The sequence below is a fragment of the Polypterus senegalus genome, chromosome 1, assembly GCF_016835505.1.
Source record: "Polypterus senegalus isolate Bchr_013 chromosome 1, ASM1683550v1, whole genome shotgun sequence".
Taxonomy (NCBI): Eukaryota; Metazoa; Chordata; class Cladistia; order Polypteriformes; family Polypteridae; genus Polypterus; species Polypterus senegalus.
The window spans coordinates 286913268-286926654 of record NC_053154.1 but is presented as its reverse complement, the minus strand read 5'-3'; the positions used below and the strand labels follow the sequence as shown (position 1 = coordinate 286926654).

Below are 13387 nucleotides of genomic sequence, written 5' to 3'. Positions count from 1 at the left end.
GGAGGCTGGTCCGTTCTATCCCACGATGCATCATTAGTTTCTTGTCACAGATGAAGGATTCCGGTATGTCAGAGGCCTAATTCATATTTTAGCAGCTGCAGAACATTCGATTTATCACCCCTGACCTGCCCAGTCACCACATCTGAACATCACTGCACCTCAAAAGACAATTCCCAACAAACAGGCTCCTCTGTTCATTTCCAGCCTTTCTTTTTCCAAAGGATCTTGGAGGCGGTAAACTGTTAACATTTATCCAGCTAGCACAGATATTGCACAGTTGTAAATCAAAGTCTGCCTGGTCCTGTGGAGAATAAGCAAATGTCGTATTCGCAGTAGTATATTCATCGATCTAGCATCTTTCATAATGAGCAAAAAGCAAATCCCACCGCATGTTAGAATGGACTATAAACGTCAAGCCTGCTAGAGATGATGTGTTAGAGCCCATAAATACAAGTGAGAGCTGGAATTGCTAGAAATGAAGGCACACTGCGTATTTGGATGATATTTGATTAATTATGTGTTAATAAGCCTAGTGTTTCCTTTTCTATTGTTTTGTGCAGGAGCGGCCTTTCATACCTTAGAGAGGTGACAGCATGTGAACGTTTGACGCTCAATCCCCAAGAGCAGTTAACCTGATGGACTGACCCGTAGTCAGACAGTAAGGCCTTTTAATGAGAAGGATCAGAAGAGGAATCGCAAAAACGGGTAACGAGTCACAAACAAACGACAAGCTAAACTGTCGTCAAGTTTCAATTGCTGGCCAAAATTTGAGAAACCTGATAACAAGTTCTAATGCTGCCTTCACTTGCTATCAGATATTCGGTGAAAACAAGTTGGACGTTCCTCTTGTACGCATTACGAACAAGTCAGGCAACTCCGAGAAAGCAAATCAACCCAAATTTTCCAAATTGTGATGTAACGCTGATCTTTCACCGTAGTCAGTTGTACAAAGTAAAAAAATAGAACCTGCTCAGCCAGAAATGCCACTTATTTGGTCGAGTTGCATTTGAAGCGAAGTGATACACAGTCGATACATTTATTTTGCTTTTTATTTCCACAAAAATGACATTGATATTTGAAATGAACAGCATCCTTGTGTTTCTCATATAATTCTGATTTGAAACCTACGTGAACGCACTAAAGTAGGACGGTGAAACTTTGTTAAACAGAACCTGACCGATTTTACTCACCTCCCACCTCCCTCTACGCCAGAAAAAATATTGCTCAGTCTCGAGGACTCAGACAGCATTTCTGTAATATATAAAATTATTTTACAGTCCCTCCCTTTCAAAGATACAAGAGTACAATGAGAAAAAGATCTCTCACTCAACATATTAGAAAAGGAGTGGAAGGTAGCAATGCAGAGAATTCCCTCGAGCTCCATATGCACAAATTATACGATTATTCAACTCAAAATTATATATCGAGCACATCTGTCTCGCTTGAAATTGTCCAAAATGTTTCCAGGGCAAAATCCAACCTGCGAACGCTGCAATCAAGCTCAAGCCTCACTGGGTCACATGCTTTGGGCCTGCAGCAGATGAACATCATTCTGAACCAAAACCTTTCAGACAGCCTTGGTGTTACAATCCGTCCTAACCCATTAACAGCTGTGTTTGGTGGGCTCACAGATGGGCGTAAAGTGGAGAAGGACAAACAAACTGTGATCTCCTTCACTACACTATTGGCACGCAGACTTATCTTGCTAAACTGGAAGAATCCTAACTCTCCTATTCTAAGTCGTTAGGTAACGGATGTTTTATATCATTTGAAACTGGAAAAAATCTAATTCTCACTTTGAGGATCTGTGCAGAACATTTTCAAAACCTGGCAGGATCTAATTATTAACATTTTAGAATAAGTATTTAAATTGAAGAAGCAGGTTCTCACCCGTCTTTTACTCCATTTATCTTTATTCATTTATTCATTTATCTATTTACTTATTTTCACTAGCTTAAAGTTTAACTCTGCTGGTCTGGCTCTCTTTCTTAGGGGTGGTTTTGTTTTGAACCTTTTTGCTTTTTTTTTGTAAAACTTGAGTTATTTGTGTGGAATGTTACATATATATAAAATGAAAAAAATAAATAAAATAAAAAGATAAAGTGGGAGGGTGAAACGTCACGACTCGGAGCTCTACGTGAACACTCTCTAAAAGCCAGGAAGTGATTTAACAAAAGGTTTGCAAGCTAACACAGGGATTCATCCACAACCTCGAATGAGAAATGGCCGCCAGTGCTGACCTTTTAGCCCTCTGCATCGACGATGAAGTCAGATCTAGCGTCCTTTCACAACCATCCCCAGGCAACCAGGGGTCCAGCAGCAATATTTATTGTTACAAAAATGAATGTATATAATGTTAGACACATGTGCTTGGGAGACAGCGTAAGGCAGCTGTGCGCAACCTACGGCCGCATGCGGCCGTGGGCAAGGACTTTGGTGGCTGTGGACGTGTATATAAAAGTGTACGTAATGGCGGCCGTGCAGGTGTAGGGTCTCTGGACTCCAGTGACGGCTCTGATTGACAGCAAAGAAGTAAAGCCTGACCAAATTCCTACCGTCCGTTTTTTGGGCACTTTAGACGGGCTGTTGCAGGAATTCGCTAACCGTTTTCAAGATTTCGAAAAGATTTCAGCAACAATAAGACTCGTTGCTTCTCCTCATCTGGTGGAGACAGAGAGTGTACCGTTACATCTACAAATGGAGCTAGTAGAGTTGAAGAACAATGAGCAGCTTGTGAAAAAGTTTACGGAAGAAAGCGACCTGCTGGATACGTGGAAATCAGCAGTAGAATACCCACAACTACGAGAACTGGCCAGGAACATTCTCGTTCTTTTCGGAAGCACTTATTTGTGCAAAGCAGCGTTTTCCAGAATGAAATATCTGAAAAACAGGTACCGGTTTTTTGTCCTATATGACGTTTCGTAGACATTTTTTTACATATGTAGACCAGTAAATTGAATATTGTCAGATATATCATACTCTGTTTTAATGTGTAATCTGTAAATTTTTACATAAATCATAAAACATTATTAAGTTTACTTGGACTTACTGGCGGCCGTTATTAAAGTAAAAAGTCTGTAGTGCGGCCGTCAATAGCGGAAAGGTTGCGCATGCCTGGCGTAAGGGCTTCAATAAGTGTAATTATCCGCCAAACCAGGGGCTGGCGCTGACCTCTTTCTTCCTCTTTAGACCATCTGAATGACCATCCCACTGATGACATCATTTCCGGCTTTGGTTTGTCTGGACACGCCCCTTTCTGTCATTTAACTATTTAACCCCCATTTTGTACTTTTGCCATCAGTTTTTTTTTTGAGCTCAGTCTGTAAAGACCACCAATTGCTTACTTGTTTTCAAGTATATGGGGTTACCTCAGTGGTAACTCCTAATCTTTATCTTCTGTGTTCTGTGTATACTTATTTTTACATATATATATACAAAATGGTCTGAACACACACCAGAATGATTATAACAAAAGAAAATTCAAAAGCAAGACAACATCTGACTTGGCTGTCCCAGTCCCAGTGAGGTGTTATGCAAGTGTATTGCTGTTGGTATAAAGGAGCCCCCCAAAGCGTTTCTTGACACACTTTTACTGAATAATTCATTGGCTGAAAGTCCTCAGTGTTGGGATGTGCAGCATTGTTCATAATGGCACTCAGTTTTGTTTTATTTCTTTCCTTTGCTACGCCCTCCAGGGGGTCCACAGTGCAATCCATAACTGTGCCTGCCCTTTTAATTAGCTTGTTGACTCGGTGGGCCTCTATTGAAGTGACGTTACCAGCCCAATCACACCGGCCATCACAGAGTGCTAGAAGATGTGCTGAAATGGCAGTGCTGTCCTGGGAAAGGCAGAAGTCGTGCTTCATATCTTTTTGTTGTTCATGACAATAAAGCTGTATTTTAATTTTTCCGGAGTATATCCATGTCTGGATTTTACTGTCAATTTTGCTAAGGTTGAGGTTTGAAACAATTAGAGCTCACCAAATGTATCATTTGCCTGTGCTCCAGTTATGTTAATCCAGTAGACATTTTGGGGCCGCACTAGGAGATGACATTCACCTTGATACTCCTTATATTAAATGCAGACTCATTATTTATTACCCATTAATCAAGGTGACTATCACACACACACTAGCTGTGGACACCTCTGCAGATTCCTGAGTTCAGGTGTTCCAGACGCACCTGTTGTTCTGCACCAAGGCTCAGGTCCGTACTGTCCATGGCTCCAGTAGGGCTCCCCATTGCCTTCCAGGTCTTATGTGACGAGTCTCACCATCCAGCACCGCATCAGTTCTGCTCCCATCAGCTCAGCCAGAGTGATTCAGTTCCACAAACCCCCAGCATCATCAGCCACACTCCCCCCTGTGGGCTCTCCTCATGGCTGCCTGCTTCCTCCCTCACTCTCCCTCTCTTCCTCCCCTCTTCATCCTCTGTTCTTTCTTCCTTTCATTTTTCTTTGTGATCCTCTTCTTTCTTGTGCCAGCTCCCCCTTATACGCCTCAGTCACGCACCGCGGAAAGCTGATGTAGCAACTGAGACAGACATGCAGGTGGGTCTCACCAACCTCCCTCAGCTGTGCGCACACACGCCCCCGAAGATCGAGCTGGCCATTCGGTTATTTATTTAAAAACAGGCCACTGACCTGCTGTTCCACAAAGGCACAGACGTGACATCACTGGAGCGACCATATAAAGGTCAATGCAGTGCACCCTGTGTGTGTTGGAATTTTGGATTAAAACAGGGTTGGTTTGAGAATCTGTTTCTAGCTTATTTCAATTTGCTTTTTTGCTTTAGGATTTTGTTTTGCATTTTGAACTTGACAATCAATCCCCAGCACAAACTGCCAATTAGATTTCAGTGATGTCAGTGGAGACATCAGGACCACGACGGCTCTTTAAGCAGGCAGCCATCATGGAAGCCGTTTGGAACTCCCATCTCTTTAAAGGCAACAGAAGGATTAAGTGCAGAAACACCCCGGGGTCGATCCTGGGTATCCTAGCGTGGAAATGTCGCTGGAATTGAAAAGCTGCTCATTCTTCTTCTTCTTCTTCTTTCGGCTCTCCTGATTATTCTTAATCAGCACACGATTTTTCTTTTTTCGTTATGTTTAGTTTTATCAAGTTTCCATCTTTCCCCATTTATTGTATGGGGTTTGGACATATGGAAACTTTCATCCTATTATCATTTTTTATTTTCATTTTGAGTTCATGTATTTACTGTACGCCTACTATTTGTACTATTTACGCCTACAAAGTTTTAGACAGGAAACACAAACTTCTGCTGTGTTTAGTTAGCGTCGAGCATTGACTTCGATTTTGTTTCCTTGACTTTCATTTTGATGTTGTGTATTGGGCTTACTTCAAACTTCTTCAGGTTTCTTTTGATTTTGCTAGCTTTCAAACCACATGTTTTTTAATTTCCCTTTCCTCATCCATTTAATTTGATTTCTCTACCAGTTCCTCATCTAAGGTGAAAATGAAATAGTGAAAGTCTTAAAAAATAGACTCGACCCCTTCGCATTACAAGTCAAGGTGGGCGTAATTATGGACTCCTGACCAGAACTTCAAATCACACGTTAAACAGATTCCCAGGACTGCATTTTTCCATTTAAGCAACATTGCAACAAAATGCTGAGAAATTAATTCACACTTTAGTTTTTAGTCCACTAGATTACTGCAATACACTTCTGACTGGTCTACCTAAGATGGACTTCAATCAGTTTTAGTTAATTCAGAATGCAGAAGAAAGAAAAAGAAAATCTGAGCACGTCCCACCAGTCTTAGCGTTGTTACACTCGTTACCGGTGTTCTTTAGAACTGACTCTAAAATACTACTAATGGCATATAAAGCCTTAAATAATTTTGCTCCTTGCCTGTCCCCCTACATTCTCAGTCGTAACCTTAGATCTTCTAATGGTGGTCTTCGTATTATTCCAAGAGAAGCTGTGTGGTGGCTTTTTGCTGTTATGCACCAAATATCTGGAATACTTCACCAATAGAAATACACCAGGATACCACCATGTTAAAAAACTCCTAAACCCCACTTTTTACTTTGGGTTTTTCTAACCTAACTGCTATTTTTCTCTGCTATTTTTGCTGTGGTGGTATTTTCCGCCAGCACCACCTGATTGAGGGACTGTGCAGACGCCTGGGATTGTGGAATAAAAGCAGAAACCCCAGCCTTCCATAAGACCCACTGCGTCGAATCCTCTGGCACAAAGTCTTTAAAAAAAAATAAATAAATAATAAGACTTACAAACATTTCTGTTACATCGAATGCCCAGTAGTTCCTCCCCTGGTATCTCACCATAGCGTCAACATTATCTTTAGACACTCAAAAATGAATCTACGAGGGACATTCAAAAAGTTTCCACACTTTTTTTTAACTCTATTTATTACGAATTTCACTTTTTTACATGTCACCCTTGTTTGCAATGCAATTTTCCCAGTCACATGACACTCTCAGACACGACCAATTACAAATTCCGACTTCACCGTTTCCAACGAAAATATAAAAGTGCGTAAACTTTTTGAACGTCCCTCGTGCATTTAAGAACTCCACCTTTTCTACCACTATTACTATTTATGTTATGTAAGAGCGTGTTGATTTATTCTTTTTGGTATTACGTTCGTTCATTCATATTATTACCAATTTCTAGTTTGTTCTTCTTTCGTGCAGCTTTTTTATTTTTTGACATCTTGCAAAGCTCTTTGAGCGACATCCTGTGTATGAAAATGTGCCATAGAAATAAATGTTGTCTAAGACAGAAAATGGTTCCAGGAAGTGATTCTGAGCTTAACCAAAAGTGATATCAGTAGAAGGTTTATAACCGCCCCACGTTGCAATCTTCAGGAGATTTGGGGCAAACGCCCAACTGATTGAGCGAAGAGGCCAGACTCAAGAGAATGAGAGCGATGAGAGGTGAAGAAGTCATTTTGAATTTGTCAAGTGGGCCAGCTTCTCAACTAGTCGACAATGTGAAAGACCCTGTCTAGTTCGGCCCAGGCCGCTTGTCCTGTTGTGGGGCTCTGAACCTGACGCACCGTCCTGTCTTGTGTGCTGTAAGCACTTTATTATTAGACTGCAAGCCTTTGGGACTGATTAGCCGCATGGGTAGAGCTGCTTCTTTACCTACACTAACCATGAAAGCCGTTTTCTATTTGTTCCTGTATAAGAATTCGTCTCTCTTCAATGTACCTCGTGAAATAATCTTAGAGGCCTTCAGGATTCAGACTTAATTAGAGATTTTTTTTTGTGTTAGTGCCATTTGGAACATGTGAAACAAACTGTCAAAAACTGAATCCTGTGAAATGCTGGCCTACTTGAAGAGTCTCGACAACTCTGAGCATACTTCATGAAATATTGAGCACTCCGAGGAATTTCAGGTTTGTTAGACTTGTTTATGCACATTCCTAATGCTGCTAGCCTCCCCATGTATGTTCTTCATATTTATAGAAACTGTGATGTGTATGGTCCTTATCTGAAATAAAAGTACCAAAAAGAAGAACTTTACAAAAATAAGGCTTTATTTGGCAAAATCAACACAAGGGAGGTGTACATGATGGGAAAACGCAAAATTTCAAAGAAACTAACAGAAAGTAAGCCCCAATCGCAAATTTAATGAAAATACTTGGGATGCTGACTACCCTTAGATGGCTGATTCACAGACGTGCCAACCAAAATACAGGGCATGAGCATCCACAGGAAAACAAGTCTCCCTCATTTTGAACCTGCTCTGGCTGCACGGTCTGCTTATCTCAACTCCTAAGTGGAAGCTCAGAAGCTTTCTTAACAAGAAATGGTCTTCCACACTTTTTGGAGACCCCAACGAGACAATTCTTAGAACTACATCTGACATCAAAAGTCCTATGGCTCAGAGCTACCAGCCCCTCGACTCATAATGAGACACGACATGCGATACAATATTACATAAATTTAATTACGATTGCGTGAAATTTCAATGTGATTGATGTTAAGGTGGAATGTGGCATAGGCAGGTCACTCGATCAGCTTGGGGGCAGCCAGTGTGCTCAGGCGCTCAGCCCTAATTGTCAGGGGCCCAGGGCGGTGGGGGTGCTGGTAAGATTAGAATTATGTTGTCACCATCACTGTAAGCTACCTGTTAGGCTAAACTTTAAAAAACGTGTTTAAACTGCTCATGTGACAAAGATTTGAACATTTTAGAGGAATATGAAACTTAAAAATGAGTGATAGAACGCCAGAACAGCACAGCTGCTACTTGTTTTTTTGAAATGCATATCCTTTTATGAGACAGCCTTACCAAGCGGCTCCCCTCTGGTGTCCACAGGTGTCAACGTGCAGATCTGACTGTGACAAAATCAATCAAAGCATCTTTGAAAGTTGAAAACTTGCCATTGTGAGCCGACCCGTTCACAGATGTGCTGCACTATAAGCAATCTGAGGTCAACATGTGGCTGGCAATCCTGGAGGTCTATTAGGTTGCATCAATCCAACAAGTTAATTTTTATTAGTTTTTTTCATTCAGGATGAACATCAGTACACAATCATAATGCAAAATTCATTTGAACAGTCAAACAAAAAAAAAAACAACCTGAGCCAAAGGTCAGAATTCGGCCACCTTTAAGTACAATCAGAATGTTGCTTTAGTAACTTGGCGCATAATGGAGGCCAGTATGGACCTCTGAACTCATCCCAACTGTTGTCTAGCATTGCTCTATGATCAGGGGCATTGCCACTTCAATTTAAGGATTCGGGAGGCAGCTACCCCTCTTCCTCTCCAAGATGGAATGTCTGTAATGAGTGTTCACCATCATTCCCAGAAACAAGGGTCTTCCAGTCAAGCCTGTGACAGGCTGCTTAGTGGTCCACATATGATAGTTGCCCAGTTGTTGGGAGTCGAACGGACAAAACCAAATCTTAAAGGAATACTAAACCCAAGAATGATATTATTGCTTACTCCATGTTGTTTGTAGTGATGGCTAAGAAAAATGTCTAATCTCATGTTTTCATGAAGAATGGACATAAAGTTTCCAGCAGAGCAGGACATGATGGTGACCAGCAAACACTTTAAAACATCCACAAAAAAAACCTAATGTTTTCTGAGTCCTATAATCCAAGTGGCAGGTCCTCCAGTCATATGTGCAGAACACATGTAGTTTTTGCTAAGATATTGTTAAATAAGTAACTCTACAATATGAAAGTAGTCTACACAGCAAGAAGCCAGCTGTGCTTTTGAACTGAAGACCCATCTCGTTCATTGGTCAAGAATCCTGTCTTCAAAAGCTTCACTGTGAACTACATGGGGTAAGTAAAAATGTTTAAAAAATGACATTTTTGGGTGGGGTATTCCTTTAAGCCATACATTGGGGTTTGCATGGGTGGGCACTTATTGATATGAATTTCCATTATAAAGTCAAACCAGTCCCTGTCTTGGCTCTGAGAGCTATTTTACTAAAGCACTGAAGTCAAAAGAAACTAAAAATGAAATGAACAGAAGCCATTCTGATGCACTAACCTGCAGATATATGGTTTCTGCCACTTTAAGCAGACATCTTACACTCTAGTCGTTGATGAACTATGATTAATGGTGCTTCCAGAAGTACTCCCAGGTCCATAATAAAAGGGGCCGCACTCCCCTACCCAGGTGAGTCGGAGTTGGGAGGACGTGGAGCAACACTCAACAAGAGGAGGGCAGGGCGGTGGTGAGAGGAATTGGTTTGTGGCGAAAGAAACCTGTGCTTCTGTTAACTTATGGAGGTTTTGTGTATCTTGGTGTAATAAACACACCTTTATTTGAACCCGGGACTCTTAGTGTGTTTGTGTTGGCGTTTGGGGCTTACTGACGCCCTGCTTTGTATCACAACAGATACATAGCAAAGCGGGGAAAAAAAAGAGATGAAAATGATATCCCACCCAACACGCGGAACTCCCTCAGGAAAGCTGAATGGTGTGTCGGCTTTCTTTATAGTTTGGCACCTTTTCATTAGAACATCCTTCCATAACTTCACACCCTCTTCTGTTACCATTAATGTAGTGCTCTGACGCCACAATATCAGAGTGATGGTCGTTTCCATTCTCGTCTCTAGTTAAAGTAGCAGGATGTTTAAGCCCAATCATTCCCCTTCTCCATACTGTAAATTTTCAACGATGTCGCTCTCTGTTACCGTTTGTTGCTCGGCTCTCATGTAGTTGAGTCTTTCCAGCCAACCCACTACCTCCTGCACAAAATGGGCAGCTGAATTGACCAAAGCAGCAAAAAGATGTGTATAAATGCAGGCATCCCTGAAACATTGTGAGGAAGGACACTCGTTGGCTCATCTTTAAGAGGTGTTGAGGTAACGGGTGGAGACTGGCAGCCAACCCTCCACCATGACCCTGAGCTGTGGAGTTAGGACCTCTGACTTTTATTAATGTACTGTACATTTTCTGGTTACACTCGTGGCTAAAAACTAACTTGATTATGTAGTTTTAAAAGACCGTTTTAATTTTAGCCTATTGTATTAGCTGCCGCTATAGGAAGCACTCCCAGAATTCCCTGGGGCAACCTTATTTCTGACACCATCAGGGAAATTGGTTAAAGGTTGTCCCCAACTGTTCCAGGCACTTTTTTTTATTTCCAGGTTAATGAACATTTAAAGATTTAAAGAACATTTGAAGAACGTTTTTGTGACTCGCAGTATTAGACCGTGGCCCATTTGACTTACTGGTCATTTTCATTTGTTTTTGTCTTTACTGTATCATTTGACTCATCACCCAGTAGAAGAAGGGGCTTAAAAGTGCAAGCAATCTGCTAAGGTCAAGCCAGCATTCCTCCCGTGGCTCATGTCTGTAGTGCTTTTTTTGTTATTGTTTATTGTTTTTTGTTGTTCTGTTTATATCTTATTTGTCCAACTAAGTATTTCTGTTCATGTCATTCTGTTTAGTTTCTATGTGTGTCTTGCAGTTCTCTCATGTTCATTGCATTTCATGGGTGGATCCTCAAGAGGCGGGGTCACATGTCTATCACAATTAAGAGACCGCCCCCCAAGCCAGTAAGACCGGCTGGGAAGTGAAGTGTGGCACGGCTCATTCCCATCGTGGTTTTGTAAGTAGTCTTCTCTTGGATGTTTTTCGGCTTTCAGCCTTGTCTGCTCTCGACCTCGGATATTCCTGCAGATTGTGTTTTTGACTTTGTTTGATAGGGTTGCCTTTGGTAACTCCTTTTTTGTTATTTTGAACCTTTTGCTAAATTTTCTTCATGTTTTATAAAGATTACCACAGGTTAAACTCATTTCAACCCTATGGAACTCATTATGCTTTTTGAATTTAAAAGCCTGATCCCCCTTCAGAGGCCTAGTCGGCCCTTAAGCCTCCTGCTTTCTTGGTGTTAGGCTTACCTTGATGTGTGATTTGTTTTGTGGGCTATTTTGTGCTGTCAGAGCAATCATAACAGAATGATCCACATTGGACTTCAATTCCCAGCTGGGGGTGGTCCTTCAACTAGCCACCTCTTGGGGTGGTCCACTAACAAAATACAAGAAACATGAGAGAATTGGTTAACAAAAATATAAAATAAATACAATAAAATTAACAGAAAATACATAATTAGACAAATAATAAAAGAAGAGAATATCAGAAACACTAGAAAACAATGATTGATAATCAAAGAAACAGATTAAAGTAAGTCTCTCTATTATAAAAGAAAATCTTGAGACGAGACGAGATAAGACTATTTACAAGAGATTTTTTTTCAAGTCCTGCGCTCCTCTCAATCATTTGCAACCACACCCACGGTCCTCTCACCTCTCATTGGTGTGATTGCTTTTGTCAGACACAGTTCCTGCACTCTGAGCTCTTATAAATTTTTACGTTTTCCTCACTTTAAGTTTCCAATAAAAGAAGACGTATTATGTCCAAATCTTAATGAAGAATTTCATCCCAAAGGGTTATCAACAGAAGAATTGAGTACACGGGCAATCCTAGCACCGAGAAATGATGACGTCAAACGAATTAACGAGAAAATTGTTGATCGGTCACACAGCAAATTGGTTAAACACGTATCTGTAGACTATGATTAAACAGTTGGTGTGGAAGATGAAAACATCAGCTTACAGTATCCTGTAGAATATTTACAACCATTAACACCATCTGGTCTTCCACCGGCCGAATTACTGTTGAAAGAAGGATGCATCGTAATGTTATTGCATAATTTAGGTAGGAGTAATGGGCTATGCAATTGGATAAGATTAGTTGTCTTCAAAATTGGTCAAACAATTCTGACATGTAAACTTTTAACAGGCGACAAGAAAGGTAATGTAGTACATCTTCCGGGGATAACAGACACCAAAGGAGATCTTTATATGCCATTCATATTAAAATATTTACAGTTTCCCGTTAGAAGAGCTTTTGCTATGACGATTAACAAATCACAGGGACAAACATTCGAAAAAGTCGGTTTATTCATTAGAGAGAAGGAAACGATATTCACTCACGGGCAGTTATACGTTGCATTGCCATGATGCAAGTCCAAACACAGGATCAAAATTCAAAGCGATATTGATGAAAAGTTCATTCCAAATATTGTTTTTATTGAAGTTTTACAGTAAAAGTGTAAGTTTAAAAAGTATTTGCGTGTTAATTTCAATGCCAAAGAGAATGAAAATGTATAACGCAACATGAAACATAATTTTCTTTCAATTTATTACGTTTTACTGTTTTTTAATATGGTTCATTACTTACTATAATGTAAAGTAGTTAGTTCTATTATGCATATGCAACAATTCCCATGAAAATAACAATCGAACAATCACAATCATAGCACCCGCACAGGGAACCACAACACATACATCTTTTTTGAAGCCCCTTCTTCCAGTCTGTACTGATTTAAATGAGACAGTAAAGAGAAAAAAATGAAAATGGATAAAAGCAGAACCCTGGCTGTACCCTAAAAGTATGAGACACTTAAATTAAATTAAGTGTTTGTTAGTGTCTTTTTGTAACTGTTCTCTTTTTCAATTACTTTGTTTTTGTCCTGCATGTCTTGGCTGCAGCTGTGTGATTGACCTCGGCCTCTATAAGGTCTGGGAGTTCTCGTATATAGCATTGTACAAACCAGATAAATAAATAAAGAAGATTAAGATAGTAAATTCAGAGAAAGCCTAACAGACAGCATAATAGGTGGTATAGCCCACACACATACAGGTTACCTGAGCATCTTGACAGAGAGGTAAAGTGAGAGAAGGGTAATAAAATCAAGTAGAGCTAAAAGCCTTCCTGAACAGGTGAGCTTTGAGTTGTTTTTTAAAAGAATTCATGGAGTCAGCTGACCTGATTAATTTCTCTAGGTCATTCCAGAGTCTGGGCGCTATACAGTTGAAGGCCCTGTCACCCATGGAGTGTAGATTAGTGTGGGGCACAACGAGATTGC

The 13387-nt window shown here is 40.5% G+C and overlaps 1 long non-coding RNA gene across 1 annotated transcript; it reads left to right on the top strand.

Annotated features, from left to right (window-relative positions):
• The first annotated feature begins 2866 nt into the window (after nucleotides 1-2866).
• LOC120519315 lies at nucleotides 2867-11644 on the top strand. The gene is made up of 3 exons (XR_005631441.1): nucleotides 2867-3088; nucleotides 10562-10564; nucleotides 11635-11644. It is a non-coding gene; the product is annotated as an uncharacterized LOC120519315 (long non-coding RNA).
• The last annotated feature ends 1743 nt before the right edge of the window (nucleotides 11645-13387 follow it).